Genomic DNA, 10,627 nt, shown 5'->3' with positions numbered 1-10,627 from the left:
AGGTAAGTTCGTATGGTTTCAAAATTTAACATTCTATATGAATTATTGAATGGTATAACATGATACAATATATATTTAATTGTTGATAACGAATGATTATTTGAGATATGTTGTTGAATTTGATGTGCGGATTGGATTGAAAGCGGGATAGAGTACAGTTGTGATATGGTGTGTTGTGGGGGATTGGAGTAGAGATGACTTTGGAGAGATGTATATATTTATTTTCTGAGTATACCGAGGTTCATCATTTGTTACGAGCTCTCGTGTTATACTCTTTGTCTGGCGTGTTTCGGTTGGGTTAGCCCTTATGAGCACTTTATGTTACGGTTGGATTAGCTGTTGTGAGCATTTGGTGTGTTTATGAGGGATTGGCTCATTTGAGCATCTGACATGTTATGGTTGGACTGACGATGTACTCTTATCCGTAAGTCATTCTTCGAATTAAAATCTCTGTAAGGTAATTTGTTTAATAAATTTGATGAATTTATTATTCATTTGAGTATTAAATTGAACGTATGTGATTTATCGATTGAGATTTTGGATGATAGGAAACCTTCGTGGTTGAAATGTTATTGTTTGAATTGTTTTATTTACTTTGATAAGATTTAACGTTTTAGTACGTCGAACTTACTAAACTTCTTCAAGCTTACTTGTGTTAATCTTTGTTTTTGAAGATATTTGAAAGGTTAGACGATAGGATCGGCACTCGAGCCACACTATCCAGCATAACTCAGTAGTTTTGAAACATTTATTCCAGATTATATGGCATGTAAAAGGATTGATTGTTGATACTAATGTTTTGGAAATGTAAATAGTTAAGTATGAACTTGGTTGTATAAGTTGTTTTGGTTGATACCTATTTGGCACTTTTGATTTCTTAATACTATGTGTTAAAGTGACTATGTGATGCATTTTAGAATGGTCAAATTAATAGGTGGTGAATTGATTATGGTATAACTTAGATATGGTATGTTTGAGATGGTATTGAATTAGATGTTAGGTTTGAGTAAGTGATCATTTGTGTTTGAAGATTTGTTTTGATGTAAAATTCTATATACTTGTGGTACCAATGAGAGTACATCGGTTAGGAACTTATTAGGTTGATTTGGTGTGTTTTTGGCTTGTATAATGTCACTTTGAATAGGTGTTTTGGTTGGTATTTGAGTTTCTTAAGGTTCAAGTAAGTTTGAAATGGTAAACTTGTGGTTCAAGGTTCATTTTGGGTCCACACGGCCTGAGACACGGACGTGTGACGCTATTCCGAAGGTTACACAGCCTGACACACCGGCGTGTGGCTTGGCCATGTGATCCAAGTCAAAGAGTTACACGGGCACGAATATGGGCTGGGACACGGCCGTGTGTCCCTATTTTGAATGTTACACGACCTAAGACACGGGTTAGGCCTATTACAGGAGGTCCCAAAAATGTCGTTGCATCTTTCTTCGCTCAATATTTTATTGTGTAGATTATATTCACTTAACATGACATAAGCCCCTTAACTGCCTATAAACATGATATCACTTATAGTAAAAATATCATACAAAAAAATTAAAATTAAATCAGTAGTGTCTGCAAGCGTACGAGTCAAATTATAATATAGTAAAGTTTACAATGAAACACTGGTAAGTATTCTGAGGATCGTACTCAATGGATTTTAGATTGGAGAAATTTATTATTAAATTAATTACTAATCAAATCAAGTCATGAATTAATAGTGCAAACCCAAATTAAAGTATTAATTAAACTAATTAAATTAAATAAACCTAAATTAACTTAATGGAATTTCCTTTTCCTAGTGTCAACAATCCGAGCTTCTAGCTTATGATTGATTAAATCCCTAATTAATGAACAAAATATTAAATAATTTCAAAATTTGGGTTTTAATATGAATTAGCTATTAATTAACTAGTATTACCTCTCGGCCTGTACTAATAAATTAATCGATTGTTTGATACTCATTTATCTCCCTACCTCACTTTCTTAACCAAGATAAACTATGATTTACTTGGCTAAACTAATCTCCCGATCTCGTTTAACCTATGATTACTTCCTAGGGTTGTTAAGTCTAGGTGCAATAGCCCGTTTTCAATGATGTTGGAAACAGTGGTTTCGGGACCATAATTATGATGAACGAATTATTATTTTATTATTTATTTAAGGTCTACATGATTATATTAAGATTTTATTAAAATTTCGTTATGAAAATTTGAAGTTTACATAATTAATTAAGTAAAAAGGACTAAATCGTAAAAGGTGTAAAAGTTGAGTTCTATTAGTTAAAAGACCTAAAAGACTACGGAAAAGAAATATAATGGACTCAAATGATGATTAGACCATTTAATGAATTAGTGGATAGCTATGGACATAGTTTTGATGAAATTTTGATAGATTTTAAAGGTTAATTAAGTAAATTGATAAATTAGTTAAAATGTTAATTGGTTAAAAGATGAAAAGCTATCATCCTTCTTAATTTATTCAATCCATAGTCAAAAACCACCATTAAAGGAGAAAGCTAAGTTTGGTCGAGCTTATTTCCTTGCATGTAAGTGTATTCAAGTCCCGTTTTAATGATTTTTATGTTTTTGAGTCTGATTTAGCTTAATCTAGCTAGCCCGGGAGTTAATTTGTAAAACTGTTAAAGGATGAGGGACTTTCCATGAATTTTTTGGTTATGTTTTGATGATAGTTGATAGATTATGAGTCTTTGTTGAAAAATAAACATGTTTTGTTAAGTGATTTTGATGAAATTGCATTTGGGGATTTTTTTGTGAAATTAGTAAAATTTCATGTTAAAATCATGGAATGTTGGTTTAAGTGAGATGGTATAAGTCTCTATGAATTTTGGCTAGCTAGTATGGAGGATTAAAATGGTTAAATTTCAAATTATGAGCTTAAGGACTAAATTGTGAAAAGTTAAACTGTTAAGGGAAAATTGATAATTTTGCATGAATATGAACAATGGATTAAAATGAATTCTAGAAGTACTTAATTAATTGAAATTATCTAATTAGATCAAGATAAACCACATTCGAACTTAGATTGAGGAAAAGCTAGTGCTTCGGATTAGTTCGATCTAACTACTACACCCCTAATTATCGATGTAAGTTCGTATGAATTGTAATAGTTTTAATGTTGTTTGCATTGAATTTTTATTATGTTGTTTTGATTTAAATGAATCAATATACAAATGTATCAATGCTATGATGATTTGACAGATATCAAGTCCCGGTTAAACCTTAAGAACTCTTAGGATACAAATGACATGTCATTAGGAATTTCATGTTTTGGGTGCTGGTCTTGAATGTCCTACCGATGGCTAAGGTCCTGCATTTGTTACGAATTCTCCACAGCACGTGTGAGCAGCGTCGTGTAGCTTACATTCTGACCCACAACTCGTGTGAGCACTCCCGAGTATCCGATGTAATTCTAGATGGTTCAACGGGTAAGAAAAGGAAAAGGAAATGGTAAGTATGAAAATTCAATAAATCATGACATTATGGTAACATTGATGATGGAAAATCTTATGTTTATACTTGGTAAACCACATATCTTATAGTTGATTTCATATATATATATATGAACAAGTATACTAACTAGTGAGTTTGATGATGTTGTATAAGCTCATACTAAGCTTACGGCATTGGTTTTGGTTTATACTTATTCTATGAATTGTATTATAGAAATGGTAAGTTATGTTTAAGGTTTATATGAGCTTACTAAGCACTCGTCACTTACGTAGTTTCTTTTCTTTGTTTTGTAGATCATTAGAAGCTCGATTTGGTTGGAAGCTCGTCGGAGACTTATCACACTATCCAGCAAGCATTTCGGTAGTTTTTGAGTATTTTGGCTAAGGTTTATAATGGAATGTATACGGTGGTTTGTAATGGTGTTTTGATGAATGTGTTTATGTTGTTTTAGCATGTATAATCTTTTGAAAGCTATGTTGGTTTGGTACACTTTGATGCCTTACCAAGTTATGTCATTTTGGTTACTTTAATGTGCTTGTTATTAAGGTCCTTTTGGTATGTTCATGTTGTCTTGAAATGGCCTATTGTGACATGTTTTAGTACCTATATGAACTAGGTTTGTATGCATGAAATGAGACATATTGACATGTTTAGGTAAGTGATGTTTGGATGCAAATTGTGGTGCCTTTGAATGGCATATTGGTTAGGTGAATTAGGTTGTTTGAAATGGCATGGTTAGGTGTGTCTGAATGGTTCTTTAGTCCCTTGAAAGTATGCTCAAATGGATTGGTTAGTAATGTATAAATCGGTTGGGAAATGACCTGATTTTAGGTAGAATTTTGGGTCCACACGGCCTGAGACATGGGCTATCACACGACCATATGGCCCTACTCAATGAGTTACATGGGTGAGGACACAGGCTGGGACACGACCGTGTGTCCCTTGTTCGAAAGTTACACGGCCTGGTCACACGGCCGTGTGACCCCTGTTTCCAATTTTTGCCACTTTTTCCTAAACTTTCCAATTTATTTTAAATTAGTCTTGAATTCCTTCTAAGTTATTTTTAGGGCCTCGGGGGCTCGATTTAGGGATGAAATGTATGTGATTGAATGAAAAATGATATGTTTAATTTATTTAAATGTTAAGACGTTAAATGTTTTTTTATTGTATGATAATGCTCCGTAACCCTAATCCGACGATAGAGATAGGTTAGGGGTGTTACACTAGGGTTTAGGAACGTATAATCTATACCAACTAGTCCTATTATGAACCCTTATTCTTTTGTCAATTAATCAACTTAATCAATTAATTAGTTCAATAAATTAATCATGCAAGATAAGAATAAAGCACAAAGTATTATTCTAATATTCATACAAACATTAGTTGATCAGGCTCACAAAATATAAATAAAAGAATAAAATAGAAGAGTAAAGAGCAAGCTCATTGATACATACATTAAAGTGCGGATCTGGAGCAATCTCTGCTCGAAATTGTCTTCACATTGGAATAGAAAAATTCCGACTAAGTGAACATAAAAAAAAGAAAGCTAAAAACTAAATAAAATTGTGCTTGACGGATGAGTCGATGCCCAAATTTGTGTACAAAAGCCCCTTATTTATAGGCTAAAATATATGCACTTTATGCCAGATAAGCCCCTGATACTTTGGGTGCAAGTAAGAAATAAAATCTATGAGAATCTGCTAAAATATGGTTGCTGACATCATCTTTGCACGTGACCCACGTTTCAGGCTATGGCTCAACATAGGTTGTTATAGCTCTACATAGGGTGTGTCTCGCGCCATAACAGTAATTTTATGGCTTTGGATTTTTTTTCATGCTTTCACGGCTCGAGAAGCTTGTGCAGCACTCGTCCCAAGTTCCTACTTCAATTGGGCCTAAAATTAAGCCTCTTGCACACTTAAATACACCAATTAAACCTACCTAGGGCCCGTATCGGCCTAATAAGTCATCAACACTAAAAAATGTGTTAAAAAACACTTATTTTACTAATATCTAATCCTAACTACTAAATACTGAAAACGTAATAATAAATACTAAATTGCCTAGAAAGCAAGCTCCTTAAGTGCGAAAATAGACCGAATTTACTACATTTGATGGCAGGTCACCCCCTCGTGTTTTCTTTTTTTATGTTGCCTCCATCGTGGCTCATACTCTCGACTAAGGGGTGCTCAGAATGTCATTGCCCTTGATTTTGTTTACGATCATAGGTGACTTATTGTGGTGTATGAGTATCTTACAAGGACCTAATGTAGGCTACCTTGCTTTTGAGTCCCACATGTTGTAGACACTTGAGACTTGCTCCCACATTTGTCTTTGGTTCAAGACCTGGGCTTGGATTAAGATTTGGATGTAGCCTTATAATGTGAGGTAGGAGGTCAATAAGCTATGGTGTGCTAAAAATATTTTTAGTTGTAGTTAAACACAAAAGGGTTAACAAGATAGCTTTGCATCAAAGGGGAAAAGGGAAACAATCTTGCTAGACATTTCTTGCTTTTTTAGGTAGTATGAGTAGATATTCTAATCGAGTAAAGACATGGCTTTTAGTCTCATTTTTGGTAGATGATGACTATTATTGATGTATGCTTTGGGGTAGACAGTTTAGGGTGGTTCACACCTTGAAGGTGTTGAGAGCTGCTAATGTAATTACTGTTTTAGAGAGAAGAGATAGTTGTGGTGAAGATGGGTCATGTTCATGTATCCTTCTTAAGGAAATGAGGGTAGTCCTTTTCATAAGCTAAAGGGAGCCTGGGAATCTCATATATATGTTTAACATGCCATACCATTACTTTGTAAGCTATCATATAGGGTTATGAGCATCTTGATTGTGTATGACAAGTTTTGATTGGGGTTGCAGGTGGTAGGAGATAAGAACACTTTGGGTGTGATGGATGTGACTTGAACATCTTTAGGTGGGAAACAAAAATCTCTCTAGGCAAGTGAAAGATTGTATTGGCAAGGCCTTGAATAAGCGAACTATTATGCTTCCAAAGTTATATTATTCTTGAGTGGGCGAGCACTAATGTTGGTGGGGACACATTGATGGACTTGAGGTTGGGTTTGGTATAATAGTTCCTATGTTATACCTTTGAGTACATTTTAGTGTCTCTACTTGAAAATGAGTAATTTGTTCCTTGTATGATACAAAAAAAGCTAAATAGTTCCTTCATTAAAATTTTGTCGTTAAATGCTTACTTTGGTCTTTTATATACAATGTAAAATAACAAATTTAAACATTAAATTTTTATACTTTATTCAATTTGAATCCTACTTTTTTTATTTGGAGCAAATTGGTCCTCAACCTTTTATTTTGAGTCAAATTAGACAAAATGTCATTATAATCTAACAAGTCCATTTGAAATTATATTTGACGTGACAACTCACGTGGTAGTCCATATATATTTATTTAATTGTTGATATGTCACTATTTTGTATTATATGTTACCTCACTAAGAAATTAAAAAAAAAATTCCAAAAGGCTTTATAAAATTTATAAAAATCTAAAAATAATAATTTTAAAAATCTTCAAAGTTTTTAAAATTAAAAATATGAAAATACATAGAAAATAAACAAAATGATCTTAACGTTTTTCAAAATTTAAATTAAATATTTTAAAAATAAGATTATATTTTTAAATTTAAAAAAATGAAAAATAAAATCTCTTCAGATTTTGATACAATGTGAAAAATGTAAAGAGTGCATAAAAATATATTTTTTTTCAAATTTACAACATAAATTTTTATTTTTAAATTATAAAAAATTTATAAAATCTTATAATGTAAAAGACTTTTAAAAAAGTTAAAAAAAGTCAAAAATTCAAAAAAAATTATGATAAATAATCATAAAAATTTTTCGAAAAAATTCAAAATAAATATAATTTTTGGATAATTTTACTTATTTTCTGAAAAAAAAATATGACAAAATTGTAAAGGATCACTAGTATTTTTTTAATACTACTTACACATAGAGGCTCGCCCAAAAAATATGAGGGTTTGAGTAAAAATATAGATCTGAAAAATAGGCTTGGACAAAAAAATAAGACCTGTTTAAAAAACGGGCAGAACCTTGGGTAAGACATTTTGGCCCAGGCTTGGCCCGGCCCAACCGAATTCACAAAAGGAAAAAAAATATAAGTTTTTTTAATGCTATTTTCTTGTTGTTTTCTCCTTATTTTGCTACCATTTCACTATTATGTTACTACTATTTTGTTATTATTGTTTGGATATTGTATAACACTTGTTTTATTGTTAATTTTGTTATTATTTTAGAAACATTTGCTTGTTAAGTTGCATCTATCTTAGTCTTATTTAAGTATACATATTTTTTAAAATTTATTTTCAATTTGTTAGGAAATATTTATTTTAATGTTTTTAGTATTTTTGATGTATTATATATGTTGTAACCATTTTTTTATTTTGAAAAAACGGGGTCGACTTAAAAAAATAAAAATTGGAGTCGCCACCGATCTTTTGTTAAGATGCATGTGATCAGATCACCTTGAAAACGATTTTAGTCTACGAATTAAAGATGGGTTCCGGAGTCGGTTACGTACGAGGAAGGGTTAGCACCCTCGAAACGCCCAAAATTGGTACCGAATTGATTATTTAATGTCTTAAAGTCGAACGTCAAAAATTCAAAAATATTAAAAACAATCCCCTTTTTATTAATGATATATTTTTAAATATTATACTTGGATAAACCTGGATGTAAAAAGGCCTTCTCATCCCAAGTTACAAAATGTCATATCCCGTAAGTTATGATGCAACACTTGAATTCCCGAGTATAAGCTAACATTTTAAAAATCTTTATTGAAACTTGGTGTATTTGAAAAGTAAAAATGTTTAACCGTTTTAGTTCGACGAGAATATCGAAAACCCCGTAAGTTAGGGCACGGATCCTCAAAGTTCCAAAAACGACATATAGTATTATTTTGAAAACTTTTGAATAAGATAATTTTGATACTTGAACGATATTAGATGTAACCTTCTAAACGAATACAATGCAATAGAGTGATTATGTACAATGCAAAAGGATAATTTGAGGATATAATGTACACTAATGAATAATGAATAATTAATAAATAAAATATAAACAAGCATAACAACAATAATCTCAATTATACATTATGCAAATACCAGTATCAACATTAGAAAACTAAATGAATTGAAAGTTAATTAAAGAAACACCAAACAAAATAAAAAAATAGCATAAAAGATAGAACATTTGAAATCATCAATGCATGAATGATAACTTATACATAAAAAAAAAGAATTAAAATAAATAATATACATGAAAGTCCCAGATTTTCATCGGAATCGGCACCTCTTTCACAAAACAGGTATGATTTTTATTTTTTCCTTTCTCATTTTCATTTCTGGAAAAAATGTAAATAAATAAATAAATAAATAATAAAAATGGGACTACAACCTTTGAAAATGGTTTGTACTTAAATTGATTTTTCTCTATTTTCTTTTGATTCATTCGTAAGTAAAAAAATATAAACTTGAGACTCTTTTTATAGCCCAAAAATACTACTTATCTTCCTATTTTTTTTCTATTTTTACACAATTGTTTTGTTTTTGGACTCTCCTAGTTTGTTTTGCAGGTATAAGGACGTGGCGACACACACAGAGAAAGCAGCACGCGCGGGGGCTGCCGTTGAAGCGTGCGGCGGCTGAGGCTTGGTTGCTGCCTAGGGTTTTCTTTGCTGTTGAAAATATTGGGTTTAGGCTTACTGGTAACTTGGGCTAGGGGTTTTGGGCTTGTTGAAATTTGTAAATGGACATTTATTGGACTGATTTTTTTGGTTATTGGTTTTATTATTTTGTATGCGGGCCCAGGCTAATTGGGCCTGTAACACCTGTCCCTCTTTGCTCATTGTCGTGTAATAGGACTGAAACAAAGACTTTAACAGGGCCAAATTTGTCCGGTCTTGTCGAGTCTTGATTTCTTTTGGTGAATAGTTTTACTGCAACCCACTGTATCTTTACAGGAAACGGGATTTGCTATTTTCAGTCTACTCCTCTGCAATTTCAGGGAGATACGACTTGTAGCTTTAATCTACTCTGCCACGACTTTAAAGGGGGCAGGATTTGTGGTTTTAGTCTGCTCCACTGCAACTTTAGGGAGATAAGAATTGTTATGGTAGATTTGATCTGACTTACTGCAATTTCAAAGGTATAGGATTTGTCATGTTAATCCGCTCCATTGTAACTTTAGGGAGATAGGATTGGTGGCTTCAATCTGCTTCACTGCAACTTCAGGAAGATAAGATTCCCCATAATTTGTAGCTTTAATCTGTTCCACTGCAACGCTAGGGAAATAAGATTCGCTGCCTTCAGCTTTAATCTGTTCCACTGCAACGCTAGGGAAATAAGATTCGCTACCTTCAGCTTTAATCTACTGCAACGCCAGGGAAATAAGATTTGCTGCCTTCAGCTTTAATTTATTCCACTGCAATGCCAAGGAAACGAGATTCACTGCCTTCAGCTGTAATCTACTGCAATGCCAGGGAAATAAGATTTGCTGCCTTCAACATTAATCTATTCCACTGCAACGCCAAGGAAATGAGATTAGCTGGCCTTCAGCTTTAATTTACTGCAACGCCAGGGAAATAAGATTTGCTACCTTTAGCTTTAATCTATTCCACTGCAATGCCAAGGAAATGAGATTCACTGCTTTCAGCTGTAATCTACTGCAACGCCAGGGAAATAAGATTTGCTACCTTCAACTTTAATCTATTCCACTGCAACGCCAAGGAAATGAGATTCGCTGGCCTTCAGCTTTAATCTACTGCAACGCCAGGAAAATAAGATTTGCTACCTTCAGCTTTAATATATTCCACTGCAATGCCAAGGAAATGAGATTCACTGCCTTCAGCTGTAATCTACTGCAACGCCAGGGAAATAAGATTTGCTGCCTTCAGCTTGAATCTATTCCACTGCAACGCCAAGGAAATGAGATTCGCTACCTTCAACTTTAATCTATTGCGACGCCAGGGAAATAAGATTTGCTGCCTTCAGCTTTAATTTGCTCCACTGTAACTTTAGCGGTATAGGATTTATGGTTTCACCGATCTGTTCTCCGAGGAACATGACTTGTAGAATCCATTTCATGGGCCTATTTATGCCTAGTGATTAGGA

This window comes from Gossypium hirsutum, chromosome D06, assembly GCF_007990345.1.
Source record: "Gossypium hirsutum isolate 1008001.06 chromosome D06, Gossypium_hirsutum_v2.1, whole genome shotgun sequence".
NCBI lineage: Eukaryota > Viridiplantae > Streptophyta > Magnoliopsida > Malvales > Malvaceae > Gossypium > Gossypium hirsutum.
Note: the sequence above shows the minus strand (reverse complement) of the source record.